Below are 27,999 nucleotides of genomic sequence, written 5' to 3' on the forward strand. Positions count from 1 at the left end.
GCAGCCCTTCCTCTTGCTTCTCCCAGATCTTTCTTCAGTTCAGGGCCAGCCCCTCCTGTACCCCTGCCTGCCCCAACCCCTCCCACTTCAGCCTGGGGAAAGGGGAAATCTCCATAGAGACACTCCTAGATGGGGCCCTCAATCCCTTCTGCCCTCCAGGGGAAACCTCACAAAGGAGACTCCAGGCAGCCAGGCCATGGGGGTCTCTGAGATGCCCCAGCCCTGCAGCCTGTCCCACCTGGCTGTTGCCATGGCCCCTCTGTGAGGTCACTGCCTCCCAACCAATGAGCTGAGGTGCTGCAAAAGTTCTTTGTGATGTCACTGCTGCCTTGCAGGCTCATGTCCTGCCCCTGGCCAGACCTTTGGCATGTGTGAGCTGCTCCCCCTACTGCAGCTTCACTCAGGGCTGGTTTTGGGGCTGGTTCTAGGGAACATCAGAGGCTGCTCAGGGGGCCACATGCCCCCAAGGTCACCTTTTAAATGTCAGGGCAAGCCAGGATCTATCCCGTCCCTTCCCCAAGACCCCAGCTCAGGGGTTGTGCAGCTTGTTGCCCTGGTTAGGGGTGAGGCCAAAACACAGGCCTCGCTGTGAGCAGGATTTGAACCTGCACAGGGAAACCCTATTGGATTTCTAGTCCAACACCTTAACCACTCGGCCATCACAGCTCTGAGTGCAGCAGTGCCCCAGGGCCGGGAAAACTGGTAAATAATCCCAGTGCCCAGGCCTGACGGCACCTGCCCCACAGAATTCACATGGCAAACCTGGCTCCCCGAGCACAGGGGGAGTTGGGGGGCTCATTGCTGGGCCGTGGGGTGAAGCAGCAAACCAGCCCCCTCCTGTGGGTCTGTGAGTGTTGCTGTCCCTGCTGTACAGACACGGCCATAGAGACAGGGAGAGATTTGCTGAACAGGCCAAGGTAACTCAGTGAGTTATAGCCCAGCTCTGCCCCCAGCTCCCTGCCCCACCCACCGACGTGCTGACTCCCTCGGTGCCATGGGGCTGTTTGCATTCGCCTCTTCTCTCTGGAACCATGTTTAAGCCACAGCTGAGGCTCTGGGTATGGGGGGCCTGAGAGGGGGAGCGTGTGTTCCTCTGGCTCAGCTTTTCCCTTTATTCTAGCCCAGCAATTACCCTGCTGCAAAGCAGAATGAAAAGATGAGGGGTGCTGTGAGCTGTGGTGTAATAGTCAGGGTGTTGGACTTCTAAGCTGTAGTATGAGCTAGACCAGTCATTCCAATGTTTTGGGTTCAAATCCCACTGGAGTCACTTTAGGTGCTCTCTGATTTCCAGAGCAGCTTTTACAGAACAGGCTGGACCTGCCCCTGTTGCATGATGAGAGTGTCAGGAAGCTTGTGATCCCAAGAGCTCTGTGTGAGACTCCCCTTGGGGGGGGGGCTCACAGGAGAGAGCCCCTGGGTACCACACATGGGCAATGGAGACCTGCTCCATGGTCATCTGGGTGTGAGAGATGTGCCTGAGACTCCTGGTGGGTGTGTGGGCCCTGCCGTGCCCTTCCTTGAAAGAGACGGGACAAACACAGGGCTGGTTGACAGGGGCTGTGACACTCTAGCAGCGGGGCCGTCCAGCCTTTCAGCTGGATTCAGACCAGGCTGGTTGGAGCCTCTTGCGCTCACCAAGGGGGATTCTGCACTTGCTGCCTTGGGAGCCAGGGTCACATTGCAGAGCTCCCCCAGGGCAGGGTTTGGGTCTCAGGGTTTGGGTTGGAGTCCCTGGGACGGGGAAGGGGGGTTTGGTCCCTTCCTGAGGGCACAGAATTAACAAGAGAGAATTCCTTCCCCCGCAGCAAGCTGAGTTGGCTAAAGAGTTAGTAACAGAATATTTTCCCAAGTTTAAATAGAGGAAAGAAAAGCCTCTGTGGTGTAGTGATCACTGTGTTTGTTTAACATACAGCAGCTCCTTAGTTCAAAGCCCTATAGAAACACAGGTTCTTGAGGTGCCCTCTCTGATGGGCCAGGCATGTTCTACTCTGAGCTGGGGGTCTCAGGGCTTGGGTACCTTGTTGTGCAGAGGTGTCCTGGAATCTCTGGTCGAAGGCTCTTTCACAGGAGAGTTCTTCTTGCAGGTCTCTTTCTTGGACCCCAGTTTATATAGTGAAAATTGAGTCCTGCTTAGCAATATCTTAACCAATTATTTTAGTATAATTTTACTAACCAGTTGTGATTTACCTAACCAATCATACTCCACCGCCTTAGTTGATTTACATCTAGCAAAATTAATGATACAGCAGACAGAAACAGATCCAAACCAGACAGCGACCACACAGACAAACAATAGGAAAGGGAGGACAAGAATCATAGAATGCCCATTGCACAACCACAACTATTGATAAGCAGTTTCTTGCCAGACAAAACGGTGTTTAACTAAGTTTTCTCTACCCATCTTGAGGTCTGTTTCTTATCTGGTACCAGTGGGTGCCATTAGGACAGGATCCCCTTCTCACAGCCTAGTGTGACACTATTTCAGTGTCATTTAGCTGCAATATGAGTATGTGACTCCAGGCTTTACAGCTAATTGCTGCTGCTCTTGAGTCTGGCTGCAGAAGAAGGCTTTTGCTTAGACCTACTGAATAGCTACAGGCCTTCCAATAGGGTTACAGAAAAACCACATTGTTACAGATGACCTTTCCAGGCCAAAGATAGAGGGAAACCCTCAGCGGTGTTTCTAGACCAAGGTTCATTCAATTGATTTGTTTTTTTGTAGACCTGACCCTTCCGCACCCCTAGACACTCTAGAACAAAGAAGACACATGAGAAGAACCCAACTTTCTTCCTTTTGCTGTGACATGGATGGATCTAGCTCAGGTTTCACTCAGGGGGTCTGTCTGCATGTGAAGTACCTGTGACAGCCCCTGTGCACCTCTGCCCCTCATCAGCAATGCCGTATACTTGGGGGAGCTCTTGCCCTGAGACTTGCAGAAAGGATAACCTGGACAAAGTAGTAGTACTCAGGGACTCTTTCATAGCTCAGCTCGCAGAGCAGCAGATTGTTTTGTGTGTGTGTGGCAAGTGATCCTTAGGTTGCTGGTTCAACTCCAGCTCAAAAGAGCTGTTCTTTTCCCTCCAGCCTGGCCTTAGCAGAAGACAACCAAGGTGGTTACCTTGGGTCCATGTCTTCAGAACCCTGCACTGCAATTGACAAAACAATGGTGGGGAGGAGCTGCCAATCACATTTCTTGGGCTGTGCAGGTTCTGTCCACACACAAAAGTTCTTTTGGAACAATGGCCGTTATTCCACAATAACAATGCAAGAGTCTACACAGCAATTCCGTTATTTTGAAATAATTCCGAAGAATCAGACGGCTTATTCCGACTTCTGCAAACCTCATTCTACAAAGAATAACGCCTATTCCAAATTAGCTATTTCAAAATAAGGCCTGTGTAGATGCGCCACTGCTGCTAGTTTGAACTAGCCCCTTCTTGTGGACATACTAACTTATTCTTCTGAGACAGGTCGTCTACACTGGGGAGCCTGCCTCAGACTATTCTGAGATTTCCCTGCAGTGTAGATGTGCTAGTTCAAAAAAAACTATTTTGGAATCACTATTCAAGGACAGCTTATTCCAAAATAAATGTGCCGTGTAGTCATAGCCAGAGGGATGAAGCAGCAGGAGGAAAGCCAGGAGTGCAGAGGCCAGCCAGAAAACTGAGTGTCCCCAATGCCCATGCACAGGTCACTGGGTAGGTCCCATGGTGTAAGGGGCAGCACTCAGGACTTTGAATCCTGCAATCTGAGTTCAAGTCTCAGTGGGACCTGCTGGTTTGAGCTTGTTATTGTGAGGTTTTTCACACTGCACAGCTATGTCTATGCTGCAGGCCTTTTGCACAAGAATGGCCATTCTTGTGCAAAAACTAGCGGAGTGTTTACCCTGCATGTGCATTCTTGCGCAAGAAAATGTACAGTTAACCATTGGAAAAGAAGGCTTCTTGCACAAGAAGGCAGTGTGCACAGGCAAGAGGGATTTCTTGTGCCTAAAACAGCCATTAGAACTTTCTTGCACAAGAGAGTCTCCACAGATGCTCTTTATAAGGAGATACACCATTTCATAGAGCTGGAGAGAACTTTGAGAGGTCATCTAGTCCACTCCCCATGCTCATGGCAGGGCCAAGAGCCATCCCTGACAGATTTGCCTCAGACGTCTCTAAATGGCTCCTTCAAGAATTAAACTCATAACCCTGGAATGGCAGTTCCAGGGGACACTTCTCCAGTGTTCAAACATCTAACAGATACTATGGCAAAAAGGAAGCCAAAGAGAATTGCACTTACTAGGAAATGTCATAACTATCACCTCAGACAGGACTTGAACCCACAATTCCAAGATTAGGAAACCAATGCTTTGTCCACTAGGCCACACTACTATCACTGCAAAGACAGAAATTCCCTCTTCTCAATACACATTCCTCAATTTTTAGATAACAGAGTCGCGCTGTTGGAAGGAACCAGAAACACAGGAAGGGCTGAAAATCAGCTCTCAGGAGGCACCTCCAGCTGCCCCCCAAGTGTGGCTCACCCCACACTAGACATGGGCGAAACTTAACACCTTGACATCATGTCTCCCTTCCAAAGCCAAGGGCTAGTCTCCCACAGCCGCAGCCTCAGCAGGGCACTGCACTGGTGCTCACGCTGCTCCTGGGGAAAGGAATGGGTGCTACAGGGGTTGGGGCTGGCGGGGAATGGCCGGTTGTCACTGAAGTGGACAGAAAATGGCCTGCGAAAGGCTAGTGTAGGTGAGCAAAAAAGCTTGTTTTATGTGTCCCTCATGGTCTAGTGGTTAGGATCCAGCCCTCTCACTGCTGTGGCCTGGGTTCAATTCCCAGTCAGGGAAACCAGCTGCAACTTTCCCAAAACATGTCCCTAGTCAATCTTCTTGCCACATGTTACAACAGCTGAGACCTAGCATGGGGCTAACTCTAACCCCTCCCCCTTGGCTGGGCACTGCCTGGGCTCAGGCCTCCCCAGTGCCAGCCTAAGGGCTCTGGAGAGGACAGGGCAGCTCCAGGGGCAGAGTCCTTTTTTCTGCAGTAGTTCAAACCCAGCCCCTTGGTTCCAACTAACTAATATTACTCCTCATTTTTTGCCCTCTGTGCCTCCCTCCCAACCTCAACACACCCCAACACATCCCCTTCCCTCTCCCTCTCCCCCTCCCCCTCCCCTTGCTGGTAACACAAACAGGACTTTTCCCTGTTGAAAGAACAAACTCTCTGGTTTTTATGTGGGGAATGTAGAACTAGGGAGGGGCTGGGGAAAGACCCTGGGAGGGGGTGGAGGCTGGGAGGAAGGGCTAAGGCTGGCACCTTCCTCTGATTGTTCCAGTGCCTCATGTCAGGGGCCTCAGCAGCGCTTGGGGGTGGTTCCAGGGGGAGAAGCTGGTTCAGAGGAACTTGAGCTGCTGGGCCACTGAAGCAGGCCCCCAGCAGCAGCCTCTGTGCAGGGCTCACACGCTCCAGGCCTCCCGGTCATATTGAGTCTCCCCGTGTGGCTTGGGCTCAGAGCCTGCCCCCCAGCTGGTGCCTTGAGGTAGCCACTGCAGCAGCAGGAATTTGGGCATCAGTTCCTCTGCTTTTGGGGACAGGAAGCCAGGCCCAGGCACTTTTAGACACTGGGGCTGTACAGGCTGGATCCTCCCCGTACCAGATCTCTGCCCTGCTTCCTGCAAAGCTCTCAGCCTTTTGCTTGTTTCTGTTTCCCTGTCCATAGCAGACAACTAAAGGAAAGCAAGCCACCAAACCAAACACCCCTGTGGCCAGCATCGGGCTTGAACCCATGACCTTGGCATTATTAGCACCATGCTCTAACCAGCTGAGCTAGTTGGCCTATGAAAACACAGCTCACAAGTGGCCCTTTCAAGAAAGGCGCCTCAAGCAGCTGCAGGGACGTCTCTGAAGCTGCCAATGGCTCTTCTCTGACAGGGCCACTAGTGACTCACTGTGACGTGCGCTGGCTAGTCCAGCTGGTTTGAGGCTTGGTCAAGGTGGCTGGTGGCCGGCAGACCCAGGGCAAAGAGGCAGCCAGAATCTCTTGCTGCCAGCACCTTGCCTCCCAGCTTCTTCCCTGCCAGCTGCAGCCGCAGCCCCTTTTGGCCACTGGGTCAGCCCGGGAAGGGAGGCAGGAAAGGGGCCTCAGTTTGCAGGTTTCCGAGTCCTGAGCACTGCCCATGACACCAACCACCCCTCAATCAACTGGGCCAAACAGGTGCCCCAGTTCATGCCCACTAGGACCTGCTTTACTTGGTTTCTTTCCACCCAGAGCCCCCTTCTTCTCCTGGGCTGTGAGGAACATCCCTGGGATACTCTCATATCCCAGCACAGGGCCATCTCTCCAGTGACAGGAGACAGGGCTGGGCTTCTGACCTGCTCCACTGACACCTCCCGTCAGTCAGCTCCATCACTCAGGGCATGCCAGGGAGCTGAGCGATTGTGCCATTGAGTGGCATTTTCAGCCAGCCAATCAGCTTTGTGAGGAGTTCATGGAGGCGGGGCAAAGAGCTCTCTTGTTAGGCCAGCAAGGAAGCATCAAGGCCCCATCCCCAGGGAGCCGGCTGGAGACCATGTGGAGGGAGCCGCTGCCTCTCCCCTGTGTAACAGGCACTTTCCCAGTGGGGCAACTCTGCTCCCTGGGGCCTGTCTCTACCGCTTCTGTCACCGCCAGGCAATTGGAGTGCGAGTGGACTCCTCACGGGGCCCACGGTGAGAGACAGGGGGCTGGCAGCTCAGTGAGGGGCGGTCCTAGGAGGCAGAGGGCACCTGTGACTCTTGGCTGGCAGCTGACACTGCTCCTTGCTTCCCTCCAGCTGCTTCACCTCCCAGGGCTTCTTTCTCCTTCCCTGTCCATAGCAGGCAGCTACACAAAGGCAAGTCACCAAATCAGACACCCCTGTGGCCAGCATGGGGCTTGAACCCACGACCTGGGCGTTATCAGCATCAAGCTCTAAACAGCTGAGCCAGCAGCCCACGAGGGGCCCTTTGGGAAAGACCCCACAGGCAGCCACGAGCTCGTCTCTGATGGGGCCACGGGCGACTCACTGAGATGTAGGCTGGCTAGTGCAGAAGTCAGAGGAGCAGGAGCCTGGGTGGGTTCAGGGGGACCTTGAGCAGGAGCAGGTTCGGGGGAGGGGCTGCTGGGCCACTGACGCAGGTGACCAGTGGTTGGCAGCAGCGCTGTGGGCTGGGCACATGGTCCCAGTCTCCTGGACATATGGAGCCTCTGGAGCCTTGGGCTGGAGGAGCCTGCCCCCTTCAGAGAGCCTTGGGCCAGCCACTGCAGCAGCAGGAATTTGGGCATCAGGTCACCCCACTGGGGACAATGGAGGGAAGAGAAGAGTTTTGCCTACTCTTGGAGAAAGCAGGCCAGGCCAAGGCCCTGTGCAGGCTGGAGCCTCCTCCTACCAGTTCTCTGGCCTGAGTCCTGCAAAGCTCTCAGCCTTTTGCCTGTTTCTGCTTCTCTGTCCATAGGAGGCAGCTAAAGTGTGTGGTTGGCAGGGACAGAAGCAGCCACCACAGCAAACAACTGTGTGGCCAACATCGGGCTTGAACCCATGACCTTGGCGTTATTAGCACCACGCGCTAACCAACTGAGCTAGCGGCCTTCAGGAGCTGAGCTTACAAATGGCCCTTTCAGAAAGGCACCTCCGGCAGCTGCAGGGATGTCTCTGAAGCTTCCAATGGCTCTTCTCTGACAGGGTCACTAGTGACTCACTGTGATGTGGGCTCACTAGTCCAGCTGGTTTGAGGTTTGGTCAAGGTGGCTGGTGGCCGGCAGACCCAGGGCAAAGAAGCAGCAGGAATCTCCTGCTGCCAGCACCTTGCCTCCCAGCTTCTTCCCTGTCGGCAGCAGCCGCAGCCCCTTTTGGCCACTGGGAAGAGAAGCAGGAATGGGACCAAGTGGCGAGTCAGGCTGAGGGGGGCAGGCAAAGCTCATCTTGTCTTGCAGGGCCACTGGCAACAGCTTCTCTCTTGTGCGCTGCTGCTGAGGAGAAAAACACCCTGAGAGGGACCAGAAAGACCCATTTAAAAGATTGTTTGGGGGGGGGGGCACCTGCTAGCGCCAGGGGGCCAAGAGTCAGAGCCTGGCAGCTCCTGGGGACCACACAAGAGACCACAAGGGTAAGCAGCAAGCTCCAGGCAGGTTACGTTTTAGGGCCCAGCCCATCTCAGCCAGGCAGATCATAGCATCAGACTGAGCTCCAGGGGGCATCGGACACAAAACTCTCTCTCTGAGGAGCCTGGAGCCCAAAGCCCATAAAGTGGGAGGGTTTTGCAGCAACCAGCCCAGCCCCAACAAGTCCCACTGAGATTTGAACTCAGCTCACAGGATTCAAAGTCTGAGTGCTGCCCCTTACAACATGGGACCTTCATGAGCCAGCAGTGACTCAATTACACTGAACTGGAGCCTCAGCTCATGCCCACTGGGACCAGCTTTGCTTGTTTCCTTCCACCCAGAGCCCCCTTCTTCTCCTGGGCTGCAAGGAGCCTCCCTGGGATGCCCTGAGACAGGCACAGGACTGTCCCATAACCAGCCCCACCCCACCCAGCCGGCTTTGGCAGAACAAAGGGAGGGGGGCCTAGCTAGACTGCTCCCTTCTTACACACTTCAAAATGTCCATTTGTAAACAGGCGAAGACTGTGTGGCCTAAAAGATAAAGCATCTGACTTTGGGTTGGAAGACTACAGGGTTTGAGTCCCTTTGCAGTTGTGTTGACTGTGCTTGTGGGTTCTGGTATCTCGTGCTTGGAAAGGTTCTTTTTAACGATATGTATCCATTGGAAGGCCTCTCGCTATTCAGCAAATCTAACCTTTACCATTCTGCAGAGAGGCAGCAATTAACTGTAGAGCCTGGGCTCACATTCCATCTAAATAGCATTTCAATAGGGTCACACTAGGCTGTGAGAAGGGGCTTGGATCCTAAGGACACCCACTGTCACCAAGTAAGAAACAGATCTCAGGGTGGGTAGAGAAAACTTAGTTAACAGCACTTTGTCTGGCAAAAAACTGTTTATCAGTGTTTGTGCAATTGGCATTCTATGATTATCATCCTCACTTTCCTATTGTTTGTCTGTATGATCACTGTCTGGTTTGTAACTGTTTCTGTCTGCTGTATCATTAATGTTGCTGGGGGAAAATCAACAAAGGTGGTGGGATATGATTGGTTAGGTAAATCATAATAGTATGTTATCTTTGGTTAATAAAATTTAACTAAAATAATTGGTTAAACAGGACTCAATTTTCACTCTAATAACTGGGGTCCAAGAAGGAGACCAGGGAGAAGAAGGAAAAGGGGAAACGAGAAGAGGAAGAAGGAGAAAAAGGGAAAGGAAGGGAGAAGACCAAGAAGGAGGAGAGAAGCCCTGGAAGCAGAACTCACCTCCAAGGCAGCCTCAGACCAGAGCAGCCAGGACCCCTCTGCATGATTGAAATGGTTTGCTGTGTGAATTTTGTCAGGTGACGTCAGGCCTGGACACTGGAATTAGTTACCAGTTTCCCTGAACTGTTAAATCTCAGACCTGTGATGGCCAAGTGGTTAAGGCATTGGACTAGAAATCCAATAGGTTTTCCCTGTGCAGGTTTAAATCCTGCTCACAGCGAGGCCTGTGTTTTGGTCACACTCCTTCCTAGGCCAACAAGGTACCCAAACTCTGAGACCCCGGAGAAGAACGTGCCAGTCCCATCACAAGGGACACCTGGGCTATGTCTACACTCACAGCTTCTTCCATGAGTAATATGCAAATGAAGCTAAGTTTGGAATATTACTGAGCCTCATTTGCATAGCTAATGAGCCACCATTTTTTTCAGAAGAGACTCTTGCACCAGAAGGAGCGTCTACACTGCCCCTTCTTGCACAAGAAAAACCCTCCTGCGCACTGCGATTACACCTATTACTTTTCACTAAACACAATTATCAGACTACCCGGTGCACATTCCTACCTTCCATTGTGCACACAACATACCTGGGACTCTAATTACTGGCCACCTGCCTTTCACACAGATCATAGATCCTTGTGACTTTCAGGTACATTCACATGGCAGCTGTTTGAACATAATGTGCTTCTATTGCATGATCAGCACCAGAGTCTCCGGTTGTGTCTACACTGTGAGTTTTCTCAGCAAAAGATGTGCTAATGAGCAGGGCTTGCCAAGCAGCGGGGAGCTCTGCTCGCCAGCCACGCGGTTTCGCATGGTTCTGCGCTCTGCGCACACGCAGATCGTTCTGCACATGTGCAGATCGCTCTGCTCCAGCTCTTCCGGGATGTAATTACTTACATCCATGGGCGAGTAGATTACATTATTTGCAGAGCCCTGGTAATGAGGGTCTCATTTCCATGAGTCATGATCTCATTTGCATATTTTCTGACAAACTGGTTTTGCGCTGGGGTTGTCGTGCAAAAACAAGCAGCATGGAAGTTTTCTGTTTGTGCAAAACCCCCTTTTTCTGCAAGATCAGGATACCTCTTTTTTGGGAGCATAAGAATCTTGTGGAAAAAGGGAAATTTGTGCAAAAAAATGTTCACACTGCTTGTTTTTGCACAGCAATCCCATTGGCAGAAAATATGCAAATGAGATTGTGACTCATGCAGTTGAGTCCCTCATTAACATATTTTTTACAGAGAAAACTTCTAGTGTAGCTGTAGTCTCTATGAGCCTCACTAAATCAAACCCCTAGGGCACCTCCTGCTCTTTGCTACTATCCTACTCCCACTGTGAGGGCACCACCAAGCTCAACTGAAGGTAAAACCAACTCCAGATACATGTTGAAGAATGGTGGGAAGAAAAGACCCATTGACCTGGGAACAAGGCACCACTGGGAGTTGAACCCAGGATCCCCTGCTTACAAGGCAGGCGCTTTAGCCAACTAAGCCATGGTGCCCTCCTTGGAAGCAGCCCTAAAACTGTTCTACTTTATGGTTCCAGACCCCCCCTTCCCATGCCAAAGTGCAGCCGTTCCCCATTCCCCTCCAGCTCTTGCCATGACTCAAGGCCTGCGCAGCCCAAGGCATTTGATTGGCAGCTGGTACCCAAAACCTTTTTGTCAATTGTAGCAGCAGGCCCCAAAGGGACAGACCCAAGGCAGCCGCCTGGTCCTAAGGCCGGGTCTGCAGCCAGGGGGAGGGAGAAGAATCTCTCCTTTCAGCTGGAGTTGAATCAGCCACCTAAGGACACTTGCTGAGCACCCGCTACAGGCCTCTGCTCTGCCAGCTGAGCTATGGAAGGTGCCTGGGGCAGGCTGCTTTGCCTATGTTGGCCCTCTCATGAGTGCCAGGGCAAGAGTCCCCCGAATGGGAGGGGCAGAGGAACCCAGCAGCACAGGGGTGTCACTGGCGCTTCACCCGCAGAAGGACCCTTGAGCGATCCAGGCAGAAACGCCGCGTCTCGCTCCCTGCAGCTCCCCTTGCTGCCCTGGCAGGCGCTGCCCCTTCTCCCACCGGCCTGGGCCTGGCCTCCCTCCCCCGCCCAGCACCACAGAAAGCCCCTTGGTATGAGCCTGGGCAAGCTTAGGCCCTGGGCTCTGGGGCCAGCCCCGTTGTGTGTCAGAGCCCCCTGGCCACAGTGCTACTCCAGGGGGCCTGGTTCCAGGGCCTCCTAATCCCAGGGCCTGGGCGGCTGGAGGCCTTTGCCCTGGAGTCTCAGAGCTCCCCAGTGCCACCTTCCAGGAGGGGGAGTCTCCCGCAGGGCCGGTGCGATGTAGGAACCTCTCCCAGGGCAGTGCCCCCAGCCCAGTCCCTGCCCCTTGTGGGGGCAGGTAAGAGATACCCCTCCCCTTCCCCAGAGAGCAGCCCCCCAGGGCTATAGGGGGCGGATCTGGCCCAGGGCTGCTCCCAGCAGAGGTGGCTTTGATCCCAGCCTGGGTCCAGGGAAACTGCTCCCAGTTCCCAGCACCTGCGAGGTTGGGGGAGCGAGCAGATCAGTGTTTGCAGATATTTACACTTATTTGCATAATGCGGATGCAGATATGCAGGGCTTGGCAATTAGGGCAATCTGCCCGTCCGTGGTGAGTAGATTTTAGCCCGGTGCGGCGCTCAGTGCAGTCTGCGCATGCACAGTGATATGTAAATAAAATGTTACTGGTCTGGCAAAAGTTTGTGAATGGTTTGTCTGTCCATGGTATAAACACAAAGGCTGGAAACACTGGCCTGATCCATGGGGGCTGGCTGAATGCAAGGCAGGGAAAACACTGGGTGAAGGGGGGGGGGGATATTTTCCTCACCAGGCCTTTGTCCCTCGGAATCCCCGCGGACGTTGGGTTTTGTCTCGTTTGGTTTCCCTTTTCCCTGCTTCACTCCTCACTGTAGGGAGGGGGCGGCTCTCGTGCTCTTGGTGGGAAGCCCTGGTACAGGGATGGGATGGGCAGATGCTCTGAGAGTGAGTCCCTGGGCTGTTTGGAGAGAGACCTTTCTCATGTCCACTCTGCTCAATACCATCAGGATGGCTGAGTGGTTAAGGTGTTGGACTTAAGAGCCAATAAATGTTTGTTTGCATGGGTTCAAACCCAACTCCTGGTAGCTTCCCTTCTTTGGTGAGACATTGATCAGGATGGTGTTTAGTCCTACTGTGAGACAGGGCCCTGGACTTTGTCTCCAAAGGTCCCTTGGGCTATATCTGCACTGGTGGGTTCTTGTGCAAGATCACATCCATGCTGCTGTGTGTGTGAGCTGTGTTTTTGTGCAAGAGCATCCATGGCAGTGTGGACGCTCTCTTGTGCAAGAAACCCCTGTCCTGAGCTCTTGTGCAAGAAGACTTACAGCTGTTAGAAAAGAGAAGAGCTCTTGGACAAGAAGCCCTTTCTTCTACACTTTACTATAAAACTTCTTGCACAAGAGCGAGTGGGCAGTGTGGCCCTTCTTGCACAATAACCTACCAGTGTAGACACAGCCCACCAGTGTAGACACAGTGTTCCAGTTCCAGTCCCAGTTCTGATTGGCTGAGCAGGGGCCAGTCACAGGGAGGAGACTCAGGACTTTGTTGTTCTCCTTAAGTCCCAGCAAATGAGCCAGAACCAATCGACTGCTCGGGGAATTGTTCTGCTTCGCACCATTGGTTGTCTCTGAGCAGCTCCTGAGTCTCTCTGTGTCCCGGTGCTTCTAACCCACTGGCTGAGCCATCCCTAGGCTGGGCTGTGGGGCTGTAGCTCCTTTGAGACACTTTCTTCTGATCTGTCAGGGTGTAAAACTCCAGACTGAGGGGGAGTTTCAGCATCAGGCTTCTGGGGCCTGTTCTTCAATCCTCACCCCACTCAGCCGCCCACCCCCAGCCTCTTCCAGCACAGCCTGCCCCACCCTCCCCCCACAGGGGCCTCTGTCCCAGGGAGAATGGGGAGCCCCTGCCCCGGGCACCCACCCACCCTGCTGCTGCTCCCACCAGAGCAGAGGATTCACCCGGTATCCCCGTTCTGTTCTGAAATTTGATTTGTCCTTTTCATATGTGTTCAGTTTTTCTAAGTGTATCCTTTGCTATGTATGGTTGTGACAATTTTCTTCCACTATTTGATCTGAGGAAGTGGGTCTGGCCCACGAAAGCTCATCACCTAATAAACCATCTTGTTAGTCTTTAAAGTGCTACATAGTCCTGTATTTTGTTGCAGCTTAAAAGTCCAACATGCTTTCCATTGCACCACAGAGCCTGATATCTCCACTCTCTGCTTTGCAGCATGGCAATTGCTGGCGGCAAAGAAAGGGGAGCCAGGTCTGTCTCTTTTGGGAGAGCAGGTAGGAAGAGGGAGGGGGCCACTGAGCCCCTGACAGTGAAAATAAGGGATAAGAGCTGAGCCACAGTTGGAGAATGTGGGCATCGATCCCACTGCCTCTCGCATGCTAAGCAAGCGCTCTACCACTTGAGCTAATTCCCCTGCTGCATTTACAGAGGCCTTCTTGGAGGCTCTTTCCTTCTCCACGGCGACGTCTGTCATCTAAGTCAGTTAGTCGTGGGAAAGGAGATGGCTCCGAAAAGGCCTCAAGGGCAACTCTCAAGGAGACTCCCTGCAGCAAAGCCATGGGGGGCTCTGAGATGGCCCCTGCCCTGCAGCCTGTCCCACCTGGCCACTGTCATGGACTCTCTGTGAGGTCATCACCTCCCAACCTCCTTTAGCCAATAAGCTGAGGGGCTGCAAAAGGCCCTTGTGATGTCACTGCCACACCCACCCCTGCCCTCCAGGGCTAATGTCCTGCCCCAGGCAGCCCCTTTGCCTGGCTGAGCTGCTCCCAGGGGTGAAAGTGACACATTTCTTACAGGGAGTCCTGGGAGATGAAGCAGCTGGAGGGAAGCCAGGAGAGCAGAGGCCAGCCTGAGAGCTGAGAGTCAGAGGTGCCCACTGCACTGTCACACCACAGGTCCCATGGTGTAAGGGGCAGCACTCAGGACTCTGAATCCTGGAGTCTGAGTTCAAATCTCAGTGGGACCTACTAAGACTCAGGAGGTTGTTACAAGGTTCAGGTGTCTTGGTTTCTATCACCTGAGGTTCAATAAAGAGAGTTTTGTTCCTCTTGCTGGGTGTCTGAGGCCACTGGAGCTCCATCTCCAGACTGAGCAGGCAGGCGGGAAGGGCCTGATGCCATCACAGCTGCAGGGCAGGTCACCCACCTGACCCCTGAGCTCAGCCTGTGCTGGAGGCAGCCAGACAGTGTGAGTGGGCCAGAGGGAGGATTGGGGGAAGGGTCCTGAGTCCTGGCTCCCAGCCACGCACCTTGGCAGAAAGACCAACGGCCCCTGCACAAAGTGCATTGTGGGAATAAGAGTTGGGGCAGCAGGATAGGGGCCGGCCCCTCAGCACTAGGGTGCAGGCAGGAGAAGATGGGAGTGAATCCTGCTACCTCTGCCATGGCTTGGCCCAGGAGGGCTGGTGTCTAGCAGCTTTTCACCCCAGCTTTGTGGGAGGCCAAGTAGGAAGGGGCCTCTGGAGGCTCATAGCCCCCTGGCCTGCTGTGTCTGTGGAAAGGGGGGAGAGGACACACACTTGTCACTGGGGAACAGGGCGCATGGATCCCACTCGTTCCTGCAGAAAATGAAACAGGCTGAGCATTTTGCAGAGAACAGGCCAGAGCCCTTCTCCTGTCCCTGGAGAGATGGAAATGGGGCCGTTCCTTGTGGGGAAAGAAGTGGGTGTGTCGGGAGTGGGGTTCGAGTTCAAACCTCTCCACAGACCAGAACCCCACATTAGGGGCAAGAAAGAGCCTTGAGTCAGGCAGTGGAGAACACTTGGCTCCTGTTATGCTGTGATGGGATAGTAGGAACTATTTCACATAGAGCCTGGCTAGCTCAGTTGGTAGAGCATGAGACTCTTAATCTCAGGGTCATGGGTTCAAGCCCCATGCTGGGCGGTGCCCTTCCTTAACTCACTTTCTCAGCCTGTGAGCAATTGGTTCTCAGTTTTCATCAGGGTTTTAGAAAGAAAAAGTCTAGTCTTGGGGTCCAGCTTTAGTAGAACCAGAGAGAGAACCAACTGCAATTTCCATCTTCTGAGGAGAAGGGAAGAGGATTTTCTTCTCCTCAGTTCTAGCCACATCAGCCCAGGGGGGAGAAAAAATAACCCTCCGCCTGCTGATTGTCCCCTGCACCTTCTGGCGCAAGATCCTCTTCCACAACAATGGTGGCTCATTAGATATGCAAATGAGGCTCACCCTCTCCGTTGGCCACTTGCCGCTGCTCCTACCGGCTGCCCGCCAGCCACTCCCGCCAGCCACCCCATCCATGCTGCTGTGGGTGCCAGTGTCTCACCACACTGTGAAATCAGACCAGAGACGGACACTGTCAGTAAACACTCATATCGGAAACACTCCTCTGGATGCTGGGCCCACCAGAGCCGTGTGCTGCTGCCATCTGCCTGCTCCGTGGACATCTTCCCATTGCAGAGCGCGCGCCGAGCCAGACTGTGACTAGACAGCCCCTCTCTGGGCACCCAGGGGCTACGTCTACACTGCAGGCTTCTTGCTCAAGAATGGCTGTTCTTGTGCATACACTTGAGGAACATCTACATTGTGCGTGCGTTCTTGTGCAAGTAAATTTACAGCAAAATGACGGAAAAGGGCTTCTTGGGGAATAAACCCTCTTGTGCATGAGCTCGTGCATAAGATGGTAGTATGAATGGGCAACAGGGTTTTTTTGTGCAAGAAATCCCTATGGCTAAAATGGCCATCAGAGCTTCCTTGCACAAGAGAGCGTGCACACTGCCACGGACATTCTTGCACAAAAGCACATGGCAGAGTGGACGTGCTCTTGCACAAGACATTTTGCGCAGGAACTCTTGCACAAAACAGTTCTTGTGTAAGAAGCCTGCAGGGTAGATGTAGTCAAGGGTTGTTTGGGTTTGTTACCAGCACTGAGCTTTGTACAACAGCCCAGGGAACATTGTGAAAAGCCAAAACCTTCCCACCCTGGGTGTCCCTGGCCAGCCTGCGAGTGGCACAAAGATTCCTGGCAGTGCTGGCTTTGGGTAATTGGTAACAAACCCCAACAGCTCAGATGAGGTGGCCGAGTGTTTAAGGTGATGGACTGCTAATCTATTGTGCTCTGCATGCCTGGGTTCAAATCCCATTTTCATCGGGTGTTAGCAGCCCATCCTCTTGCCTCTCCCAGATTTCTCTTCAGTACAGTGCCAGAGGCTGCTCAGGGTGCCACATGCCCCCAAGGTCACCTTTTAAATGTCAGGACAAGCCAGGATCTATCCCGTCCCTTCTGCAAGACCCCACCCCTTTGCTGAGCCCCTGCCCTCCCCAAACCTTTCCATGGACTCTTGGTTACTAATGGACACTCGCCACTAATGACACAATCACACCCCAGCCATTTTGCTAGGGCTGCAGCTGGGGAGAAAAGTTTAATTTAAATCATTAAATGATTAAGCGTTTGAACTGTCTCATGTTAGTTGATCAAACTTCATTTTAAATAAAGGAAAAACATTACGGCCAGCACAAAAGGTTTCGGTGCCGCACCCCTAGAGACTCTGGAACAAAGAAGACACATGGGAAGAAGCCAACTTTCTTCCTTTTGCTGAGACATGGATGGATCTAGCTCAGGTTTCACTCAGGGGGTCTGTCTGCATGTGAAGTACCTGTGACAGCCCCTGTGCTCCTCTGCCCCTCTCCAGCAATGCCATCTACTTGGGGGATAAGTTGTCCTGAGACTTGTGTAAGGGGACTGTTAGCCCCTTGCTAAAACTCTGTGGGAATGTTTGGTTTGCCAGCTCGCAGTATCAAAAGGGGTAGGGTCCATGAGACTGACAGACCCCAGAGACAATGGAAAGCAGCCAACACTCCAGCTCATCCTGATTGACAGTTTGGACAGGCCAGTGAGAGGCCAGGCCCATCCTCCCTGTGAGCTGGGATTGTTCTGGGTCTCTCTGAGCAAGGAGAGAGCAGTGCAAGCTGTGCGGAGAACAAGTCCTGCAGCCACAGAGCCAGACACAGACAGCCCAAGGAGTGCAAGCTGTGTGGAGAGGCAGTTTTTGCAGCAGCTGAGCCTGACACTCACAGCTCAAGGTGTGAAGACCCTGTGTTGAGCAGCAGACTGGCAGTGCTGAGAAGCCAAAAGGGACAGAGAAGCAACGTAAGGAGCTGGAGACTGACAAAGCAGCACAGCCTACAGCTGGGTGTGATGAGCAGCTGGGACCAGCAAAGTGTGGGGAGAGGCTCTGGGCAGGGAGATATCACCAGCCAAGAGGCCCAGCAGGCCAGACTGGGAGATGGGTCTGGCCACTTAGAGCTTGAGGCTGTGTGGTCACTGCCAGAGCAAGCGTGTCCAGCCTGCAGCCCCCCTGCAGCACATCCAGGGCATCTAAGGGGCCTCTAAGGAAGAGACTGTGAACTGTCCTTACACTCTGCAGGCTGCTGTTTGATGTCCCCGTGCTACAGAGCAGGGCTGTGTGTTCTCATTTAACCATTCTCATTTTTTTCTTATTCTTTTCTCTTTAATCAGTTGATATTTAATAAATTGTATTTGCTTTGAACCTTATGAAGTGATCACTGGGCCAAGAAAGCCTGCAGTGTGAAGAGAGCATCTCGGAGTGGGGACACCCTAACTCCTGCCCCTAGCGACTACAAGGTCGGGGATTGAGCCCCAGGATACCTGGGCCCAGACTTGTTGGGGTTTCGAGGACTCTGCTACTCAGGAGAGTGGAGGGGGAGCCCTCAGGATCAGGGAGCCGTGGGGTAAAGGAAGTGGGAGCGGGGACTCAGATCCTTTCGCTGGTCCATTTCACCTGGGTGGTATAGAAGCCAGGAAAGTTCCGCACAATAGCAGGACCATTCCCCAGCTTACACAAAGTTCAGAGCCCTGAGTGCTGCCCCTTGCACCATGGGACAAACAGCTGATGTTTTTGGTGGGCACCTGGGGCTCTCAGCGCTCAGGCTGCCTCTGCTCTCCCGGCTCCCTCCAGCTGCCCCATCCCAGCTGCTTGTTTAAGTTTTGTTTTTACTTAAGTACCAGCTGTAGTAGAAGCCGTGTGACACTCTCCCCTCCCCAGTCACTGCATGGACAGTTTGCTGCCCCCAACCAGAGTCTAAAATGGCCCCCTGCATTTCCCCTGGCCCCATGGGGCTGGCAGGAAAGAGGCCCAGGGCCAGGCTGGAGCCAGGGGAAGCAGGAGGCAGGGAGATCCCCAGTCTACACAGCTCTTTTTTGTGCAAAAGCCTCTTGTGCAAAAACGGACCCCAATTAATTATGCAAATGAGCATGACAAAATGCCAATCTGTGCTACATTTGCATGAGTTTTGGGGGAAGAGAGATGCAGTATGGAGATAGCCTAGGTGGTAGAGAGCCATGAAGTGACCTACACTCAGGAAAAATCCCTGGGCTGCAATTCTTAGTTACACAAAATAAGAATAATTCACCAGCTCAGACGTGATTTCTAAACTGCCAAACAAGGAAAATAATAAAACCATGGCGCCCGCTGGGCCATTTATGTGCGCCCGTGGAGCATTCTGGGCGGCCCCTACCCCGGGGTTCCGTCACATGCCGGTGCCGGCTCCAGGCACACGGCGCCTGGAAAGCCCCTGCTTGGGGTTGCGGCACATGCCGGTGCCAGCCCTGTCTCTGGGGTCGTGGCACAATCCGGTGCCAGCCTCGGGCACGTGGCGCATGCTTGGCCCCGCACCCAGGCATGTGGCCCATGAGCGGCCCCGCCCCTGGACGTGTGGTATGTGAGTGGCCCCGCCCCCAAGTGCCCGGCAGCCCCAAAATGTTGGGGACCACGGGACTAGGGAGACTTTTCTCTACCCACACATTGCAAGAAGTCCAGTCTTTTGTATGTTGAGACTGTGTGGCCTAATGGATAAGGCGTCTGACTTCGGATCAGAAGATTGAGGGTTCGAGTCCCTTCACAGTTGCTTTTACCTTCCTTTGTCTGTGCTCATGGATCCTGGTGTTGCTGCATGGAGGGGGAGCAGTGGGGCTGGCCGGGAAAGATGAGGGGGGGAGAACTGACCGGAGGAAGCAGGGCTGGTGTGGGTAGCAGGGCTGGCGGGGTAGATCAGGAGGAGAAGTGGGGGAGAACCTCCAGGCCGACAGAGGGTGGGGGTGAGCAGGGATGTCCAGGGGGAAGCAGGGGGAAGAGAATCGGCCGGCGGGGTGTGGGACTGATCCTGGCACATACAGATCCTGGGGCGCTGCCCATCCCGTGCATGGTCCTGGTGAAGCACGAAGGAGTCTGGCCTCCTAGATTCCATTTTGCCACCCCCTCGAGTAGTATTGTTTGTCCAGGTGATAGTCTGGTTTGGATCTGTTTCTGTCTGCTGTAGAATTGATTTTGCTAGGTGTAAATCAGCTAAGGTGGTGGGGTCTGATTGGTTAGGTCATTCTGTTACAGTATGTTCTGATTGGTGAGTGAAATTATACTAAAATAATTGGTTAAGGAAGAACTAAGCAGTATTGAGTTTCTCTATACAAACTGGGGTCCAAGAAGGGGACCAGCAAGAAGAAGGAAAAGGGGAGAAGAGAAGAGGAAGGAAAAGGGAAAGGAAGACCAAGAAGGAGGAGAGAAGACCTTGAAGCAGAACTCACCTCCAAGGCAGCCTAAGAGCAGAACTGCCGGGACTCCTCTGCACAGCTGTTGCAATGGTTTGCTGTGTGAATTTTGTGGCAGGTGACATTAGGCCTGTGCACTGGGATTATTTACCAGTTTCCCTGGTATGCCACTTCCTGCAGCTGTGATGGCCAAGTGGTTAAGGCGTTGGACTAGAAATCCAATAGGGTTTCCCTGCAGAGATTCAAATCCTGCTCACAATGAGGCCTGTGTTTTGGCCACACCCCTTTCTAGGGCACTAAGGGCCTCTGTGAGTTACCAGCAGTGGGGCTGTTGGTGTCACAGTATAACTAATTGCACCATTAGGCCATGTCTTCACTCAGGGGGATATTTCTGCTGCAATCCCTCTCCAGGGCTATGGCTACACTGCAGGTGTCTTGCGCAAAAGCTTGTAGAGCATCTACACTGCACGCATGTTCTTGTGCAAGTAAATTTACAGTGCAGCGTCGGAAAACAGGGCCTCTTCCAGAAGAGTTATTCCTCTCCCCATGAGTTATTACTCTCGCCATAGGGGCTTCTTGCACAAGGTTATTTTTTTTTGCAAGCTGAGGGCCAAGTGCCTGCAGTGGCCCCTCCCTCTTCCTACTCACTCACCTCAAAAGCCAGCCACGGCTTAGCTCCAAATCTGTAAACCTCATTGCCGAGGGGTAAAGCCTCTTCCGAAATAGCTATTTTGCAATAGCCGGAGTGTGGCTGCTCCACTGCAGCTATTTCAAAATAGCTCCTCCCCAGGGCCAGTCAGAGTAATTACTGTCCAGTGCCTCCTGGGGCTCTAAGTCGAGGCTTCCCTGCAGTGTGGACGTGCTACTTTGAAACAAGCTATTGAAAAACAAGTGCACTGTGTAGACGAACCCTGAGAGCTGAGTGAAGCTGTTAGTGTCCCTGCTCCTAGCACAATCCCATTTGCTGGTTTCTGGCCATGTGAAGCACCATCCCCCCTCCACTCAGGCTCTTATTCACCCACCCACATGGCCCCTGCAGCCTGTGCGGGGGAAGGGCAGGCAGGCTGCCTGAGAAATGTGCTGGGCTGCTGGCGAGGAGTCAGCCAGGTAAGTCTCCCAGCCAGAGCCTGCCTTTGACACCCCAGCCCCTCCCTTCCCTCAACCCTCTGGTACCCCACGTAAACCAAACCCTCTGCCCCCCTGAACCCACCCCCCCCCCCCAGATCCTGCATCCCAATCCCCTGCCCCAGGTCACAATCCAACCCCCTGCAACCATTCCTGCATCCCAGTCCTCTGCTCCAAGCTCCTGTCTGCACTAACCTGCATCCCAGACCCCCACCTCCTCCCTTAATAGCATGGAAATGTGCAGCCCTGGGAGCGGTTCCCAGTTCTTGCCCACCCCTGCTCTAAGCTGTGCAGCAGCCCAGCCCCACAGCTGCTTAATGAGCCCTTCCCAGCCAGGAGCTCAGGACTTTGCCCAGAGAGCTGCCGTGTCTTCTCCAGAAACCGGGGAGGCCTGAGTCAAGATAGTGCCCAGCAGAGCCCAGCGAGGGCAGAGGGAAGGGCTGGTACTTGGGGGTAGGGCCGGGGGCTGTTCTGAAAGGCTGCAGGTGCCGTTAGACCCTTTTGTCCTTCCCTGTCTCACCCCAGCACTGAGCAACACTCAGTATCGGTCTGAGCATCCGTCCTGCTTTGGGACGTGTCTCTGTGGCAGGAACCTGCCCAGGCGGCTCTCGCAGTGAGGCCCCTCCCTGGTAGCACCGAGCAGTGAGAGCTGAGTGAAGGGGGAGGCAGGACCAGGGGGAGAAGGCTCCATGACTGTGTCAGAGGGAGGCTCTGCCCTGGCCAGTGGGGAATCGTTGCCTCTCCGAGGGGCCCAGGCCTGGTGGGTCATTTCCCCAGGTTACTGAGTGGGGGCTGGAGCCAGTTCTGTGTTGTCTCCTTCAACAACAAAACTTAGCAAGTCACTAAACCAAAAACACCCCTGTGGCCAACATGGGGCTTGAACCCATGACCTTTGCATTATTAGCACCACACTCTAACCATCTGAGATAGCCGGCCTATGCAAGTAGAGTTTGCAAGTGGCCCTTTCAAGAAAGGCACCTCAGACCACTCCAGCACTGTCTCTGCAGCTGCCAAGGGCTCTTCTCTGACAGGGCCACTAGCAACTCACTGTGACGTGGGCTGGCTAGTCCAGCTGGTTTGAGGTTTGGTCAAGGTGGCTGGTAGCTGGCATGGCTCACGGAGACCCAGGGCAAAGAGGCAGCCGGAATCTCTTGCTGCCAGCACCTTGCCTCCCAGCTTCTTCCCTGTCAGCAGCAGCTGCAGCCCCTTTCAGCCACTGGGTCAGCTGCACTTTTCCAGTTGAGCTAATTCTGCTCCACCTGCAACCTGTCTCCAGTCAGTGCTCCTGCCACGGCCTGGCCCAGGAGGGCTGGAGACCCACAGCTTTTCACCCCGGCTTTGTGGGAGGCCACATAGGAAGGGGCCACTGCAGGTGCACAACCCCCTGGCCTGCTGTGTGTGTGGAAAGGGGGCAAGAGGACACATACCTCTCACTGGGGAACAGGGCGCATGGATCCCACTCGTTCCTGCAGAAAATGAAACAGGCTGAGCATTTTGCAGAGAACAGGCCAGAATCCTGCTGGGAGAGACTCCATCATGCACAGACTCTGCGCAGGGCCAGACTGCTGGGAGGAGGCTCTGGCCATGGACTTTCCTCCCTCTCTGTTACCTCCTGCACCTGGGGCTGAAAGGGACGTGGGCTGCAGGCTGGTCCTGCCCAGCTGCCTTCCCCAGTGGGAGGAGAAAATGCTCATAGAAGGGCTCACACATTGTCCCCAATGCACTGGCCTGAGGGCCTGAATTCTTGCTGCCCCTGGGTGCACCCAAATGCCCCTACTGGGGGGCAGGCTCCCCAGCTCACACCCCTCCTGTCACACTTGGTGCCATGAGAACAAAGCTTCCAAAGGGGTTTGAATTCCCTCCATCTCCCCTTGCTGCTGCGCTAAAAGAAATCCTGAACCTGGACCCTTCTCCTGTCACTGGAGAGATGGAAATGGGGCCGTTCCTTGTGGGGAAAGAAGTGTGTGTGTCAGGAGGAAAATTTGAGCTCAAATCTCCCCACAGACAAGAACCCCTCAGTAGGGGCAAGAAAGAGCCTTGAGTCAGGAAGTGGAGGACACTTGGCTTGTTCTTTGCTGTGATGGGGTGAAAACCTGTTATTTATGGCTTGGCTAGCTCATTTGGTAGTGCTTGAGACCCTTAATCTCAGGGTCAGGGGTTCAAGCCCCATGCTGTGCAATACTCTTCCTTAACTCACATTCTCAGCCTGCAAGCAATTCCCTCTCAGCTTTCATCAGGGTTTTAGAAAGAAAAAGTCTAGTCCTGGGGTCCAGCTTTAGTAGAACAGAAGAGAGAATCAACTGCAATTTCCATCTTCTGAGGAGAAGGGAAGAGGATTTTCTTCTCCTCAGTTCTAGCCACATCAGCCCAGGGAGGAGAAAAAATAACCCTCCACCTGCTGATTGTCCCCCGTCAGCTTCTGTAGCTTCACCTCCTTCCACAGCAGCTCCAGCTTTGAGCTACAAATCTCAAGGGGCTGGTGAGGAAATGAGGAGCTGGCAGCTCGGGTTAGTGGCTTCCCTGAGAACAAGAGGTGGAGTGTTCACAAGGTGCATTCCCCTCCCCCGCAGAGCAGGGTGTTAGAAAGAGCCAGGAACAGAACAGTCAGACAAGTTTCACACTTTGAAGTGTGTTTCTGTGGTGTAGTGGTTATCACATTTGCCTAACATGCAAAAGGTCCCTGGTTCAAAGCTCTGCAAAAACACAGGGTTTCCTCTTATTGCTGCTCCCCTTGGTGCCCAGGTAAGTGCAGCTCCTGCTGCCTGGCCTGTGTCTGAGATGAGGCCAACTACCAGGTGACAGAGGGGGTGTGTGACCGGGCACTCCCAGCCACACAGGCCCTGTTTGGCAGCAGAGGGGAGATGATCTGGCCGTGCGCCAGTTGCTCCCAAGCCGCGCGGCGTCCAACCTGGCTGGATGTCACGGCAAGTGGCACTGGGGGTGGACCAAAGGGGGAGAGAGGGAGCATGTGGGGACTCCTCCCCCTAGACACCCGGCGGGGGAGCCCCACCCCTGGGAAAGGGCAGAGACGGCATGGCATACCGGGACGCGAGCGCTGTAGCAACCCGCGGGGGGAGGGAGGAGTGCCTCCCTGATGGCCCCGCCCCCATTACAGCAGGAGGAATGTGCTGTGCTCCCAGGGAGGGGTGGAAACTGCGCAGCATTTAAAAACACGGCCGCCATCTCCAGAGAAAGGGGAGGAAGGAAGCTGAGGAGAGGAGTGATGGTTCCCCTGGGATCACGTCTCACATGGATCCAAAGGCTGGGGGCTCCCAGACCCACCCTACAGACGGGAATGCCGGTTCCTAGAATCTCCCACCTAGAAACCCTTGAGTGAGGGTTCATAAAGAAGCTGGGGGGAGAGGAGTCGCAGAGGTGTCTGGGTGGGCGAGTGCAGCTTCTCGGCTGCTGAGCTAAGTTCAAGAGCAGCAAACGGAGAGGAGGGGAAATGGCTGCTAGACACTCAGCATGGCCCCAGGAGCTGAATCAAGATCTGTCCTTGCGTTTCTTGCCTTAGGGTACGTCTAGACTGCAGGCTTTTGTCGACAGACGTTTTGTCGACAGATACTGTCGACAAAGCTTCTGTCGACAAAGAGCGTCTAGACTACATTCAGTTCTGTCGACAAAGCAAGCTGCTTTGTTGACAAAACCCTGTAGTCTAGACACAACCCTAGATGCAATAACACCTTCTGTCGACAGAACTCTGTCGACAAAAGGTGTTATGCCTCGTAAAATGAGGTTTACCTGCGTCGACAAAACTGCTGAGTTCTGTCGACGTTATGTCAACAGAACTCAGTGGTAGTGTAGACGCAGGTATAGTTTTGTCTACAAAAGTCCACTTTTGTCGACAAAACTCTGTAGTCTAGACACATCCTTAAAGTGTTGCTTCTCAGCTGTTTGGCTAAGATGGAGCACTTCCTGCCTCTTGGAGAGGAATAAAGGCTGTGAGAAGCAGCAGGACCCACTTGTGCCTGTTTTTTCAGGGTTAAAGTAGAATCTCTGCTAAGTGCAGTGTTGCTACCTCCCCACCTTGCATTGGCTGGGAATTGAAGCCAGGTCAACTGCTTGGAAGGCAGCTATGCTCATCACTATACCACCAACGCCTGTGCTGAGCACATTTCTGAAAATTAGTGAGGGAAGTCCACATCTGCCATGAAGCGCACTCGAGGCGAGAGGGTGCCCATATGGTTTGGGGTAAAGCATAACTTCTTGCCCGATTCACTAAAATCAGGGGGGATCATGTTGGGGTAGTAACAGCTCTGTAGGTCTCTGTGGTGTGAGGGATTGGGTGGCATAGGAGTCCCAGAGGTTTCTGAGTGGGTGAGCATAGTTTATTGGCTCTTGGGCTAAGTTCAAAAGCAGCAAAGGGAGAGGCAGGGAAGTGGCTGCTGGACACTCTGCATGCATACTATGAGGAACTGGACCTAGTCCTGGGGGTTGGGGAACCCCTGCCTCCAGGGACAGTTGTGGAGTCTGGGATGGAGACACCTGGGCAGCAGCGGCCGCAGCTTCAGGACAACAACCCTGATGACCAGCAGCTCCACGATAAGGAGAAGGAAGATTCCTGGAACGTTGTGACCCTCACCCTAGAACCGGTCCCCCAGATGCAGGAGGCCTCCCAAATGTCTTCTGGCACCAGGGAGGGAACATCAGGTGAGTGTTGTGAGGTTGCAACACACACAGGGCAGGCAGGAGCACAGGGGATGATGTGCTATCGTGACGCGTCATGCTGATCGTAGGTTGGGGGACACCACACATGTCTGACCCCATAGAGGGCCGTCCTCCCCCGCACCATGTGTGCAAGGCACCACCTGCTCCTGCAGAAAATGCTTCCCGCAGCCAATTTCCTAACACTGGATGCAAGCAAACAAGTGTAATGGGGGTGTACCTTGGTGGTAGAGTATTTAGTTGCCGGCGAAGTGGTCCTTGGTTCAACTCCAAGTGCCCCCTGGAAGATTGATCAACTTTATTGAAACCTTTGCATCTCCAGTTGTATCACAGTCTGGATTTCTATTGTGCAGGGATTCCTAAAATTACTACAGACCCCTAATGTGTTCCTGTGACAATGCCTGTAAACCAGGCAAACCCTTCTCAACTGAAACAAACCTGCTGTGTGTCTGGTTTCTATTCCCATCAATTCAACAAGGATGTGATCTGAATGCCCATTGGCAGGTCCTTGGTCTCCATGGGCTGTGCTGTGCAGAAGAACAAGAACCACGCCCAGAGGAGGAGGAATGGCTGCAATCAATCTTCTGGAGTTTGATTTAGCAAGTCCAACTAAGACTCACAAAATCAAATTCAGAGGGCACCCCACCAGCTTCCAGTACTTCTGCTCTTTGCTCCCTTTGGGTTCCCGCGGTAGGGACATAGCCAGGCTCAACTTACAGAAGCCAACTCTAGCTAGGTAGGGTATGTTTATAGGGGTATGTTTACATTGCACCCTCTTTCCAAAAAGGGATGCAAATGTAAAGACTGAAAACTGTAAATGAAGCCACCAGGGACACATACAATGGGCCTGCAAAAAAATGAAACAGCTGAGCACTTTGCAGAGAACAGGCCAGAGCCCTGCTGGGAGAGGCTCCATCATGCACAGACTCTGCGCAGGGCCAGACTGCTGGGAGCAGGCTCTGGCCATGGACTTTCCTCCCCTCTCTGTTTCCTCTTGTTACCTCCTGCACCTGGGGCTGAAAGAGACGTGGGCTGCAGGCTGGTCCTGCCCAGCTGCCTTCCCCAGTAGGAGCAGAAAATGCTTATCGGATGGCTCACACATTGTCCCCAATGCACTCGCCTAAGAGCCTGAATTCTTGCTGCCCTTGGGTGCACCCAAATGCCCTTCTGGGGGGGTGCAGGCTCCCCAGCTCACACCCCTCCTGTAACACAAAGCTTGCAAATGGGGTTGATTTTCCTCCATCTCCCCTTGCTTGCTGCTGCGCTAAAAGAAATCCTGAAACCAGCCCCGTCTCCTGTCACCGGAGAGATGGCCCTCTGCTGGGATATGAGAAAGGATCCCAGAGATGCTCCTTGCAGCCCTGGAAAAGAAGGGGGCTCTGGGTGGAAGGAAACCAAGTAAAGCAGGCCCCAGTGGGCATGAACTGGGGCACCTGTTTGGCCCAGTTGAGTGAGGGGTGGTTGGTGTCAAGGGCAGCGCTCAGGACTCAGAACCCTGGAATCTGAGGCCCCATTCCTGCCTCCCTTCCCGGGCTGACCCAGTGGCCGAAAGGGGCTGTGGCTGCTGCTGACAGGGAAGAAGCTGGGAGGCGAGGTGCTGGCAGCAAGAGCTTCCGGCTGCCTCTTTGCCCTGGGTCTGCCGGCCGCCAGCCACCTTGGCCAACCCTCAAACCAGCTGGACTAGCCAGCCCACGTCACAGCGAGTCGCTAGTGGCCCTGTCAGAGAAGAGCCATTGGCAGCTGCAGAGACGTCCCTGCTGCTGCCTGAGGCGCCTTTCTTGAAAGGGCCACTGGTGAACTGCACTTTCATTGGCTGGCTAGCTCAGTTGGTTAGAGTGTGGTGCTAATAACGCCAAGGTCATGGGTTCAAGCCCCATGCTGGCCACAGGGGTGTTTGGTTTGGTGACTTCCCTTCCTTTAGCTGCCTGCTATGGACAGGGAAACAGAAACAAGCAAAAGACTGAGAGCTTTGCAGAAAGCAGGGCAGAGATCTGGTAGGGGGAGGCTCCAGTCTGCACAGCCCCAGTGGCTAAAAGGGCCTGGGCCTGGCTTCCTGTCCCCAAAAGCAGGGGAACTGATGCCCAAATTCCTGCTGCTGCAGTGGCTACCTCAAGGCACCAGCTGGGGGGCAGGCTCTGGAGCCCAAGCCACATGGGGAGACTCAATATGACCGGGAGGCCTGGAGCGTGTGTGCCCTGCACAGAGGCTGCTGCTGGGGGCCTGCTTCAGTGGCCCAGCAGCTCATGT

The 27,999-nt window shown here is 53.8% G+C and overlaps 7 non-coding genes across 7 annotated transcripts; 5 read left to right on the forward strand and 2 right to left on the reverse strand.

Annotated features, from left to right (window-relative positions):
- Positions 1 to 584: 584 nt before the first annotated feature.
- On the reverse strand, positions 585 to 666 carry TRNAS-AGA (transfer RNA serine (anticodon AGA)). The gene has a single exon. It is a non-coding gene; the product is annotated as a tRNA-Ser (tRNA).
- A 3,036-nt stretch (positions 667 to 3,702) lies between these two features.
- TRNAQ-UUG (transfer RNA glutamine (anticodon UUG)) lies at positions 3,703 to 3,774 on the forward strand. The gene has a single exon. It is a non-coding gene; the product is annotated as a tRNA-Gln (tRNA).
- A 7,031-nt stretch (positions 3,775 to 10,805) lies between these two features.
- Positions 10,806 to 10,879, reverse strand: TRNAT-UGU (transfer RNA threonine (anticodon UGU)). Its single transcript has one exon. It is a non-coding gene; the product is annotated as a tRNA-Thr (tRNA).
- Positions 10,880 to 14,335: 3,456 nt separating this feature from the next.
- On the forward strand, positions 14,336 to 14,407 carry TRNAQ-CUG (transfer RNA glutamine (anticodon CUG)). The gene has a single exon. It is a non-coding gene; the product is annotated as a tRNA-Gln (tRNA).
- Positions 14,408 to 15,250: 843 nt separating this feature from the next.
- TRNAK-CUU (transfer RNA lysine (anticodon CUU)) lies at positions 15,251 to 15,323 on the forward strand. The gene has a single exon. It is a non-coding gene; the product is annotated as a tRNA-Lys (tRNA).
- A 3,926-nt stretch (positions 15,324 to 19,249) lies between these two features.
- On the forward strand, positions 19,250 to 19,322 carry TRNAR-UCG (transfer RNA arginine (anticodon UCG)). Its single transcript has one exon. It is a non-coding gene; the product is annotated as a tRNA-Arg (tRNA).
- Positions 19,323 to 27,563: 8,241 nt separating this feature from the next.
- Positions 27,564 to 27,637, forward strand: TRNAI-AAU (transfer RNA isoleucine (anticodon AAU)). The gene has a single exon. It is a non-coding gene; the product is annotated as a tRNA-Ile (tRNA).
- The last annotated feature ends 362 nt before the right edge of the window (positions 27,638 to 27,999 follow it).

This window comes from Pelodiscus sinensis, chromosome 19 (assembly GCF_052426305.1).
Source record: "Pelodiscus sinensis isolate ZL-2025 chromosome 19, ASM5242630v1, whole genome shotgun sequence".
Lineage (NCBI taxonomy): Eukaryota > Metazoa > Chordata > Testudines > Trionychidae > Pelodiscus > Pelodiscus sinensis.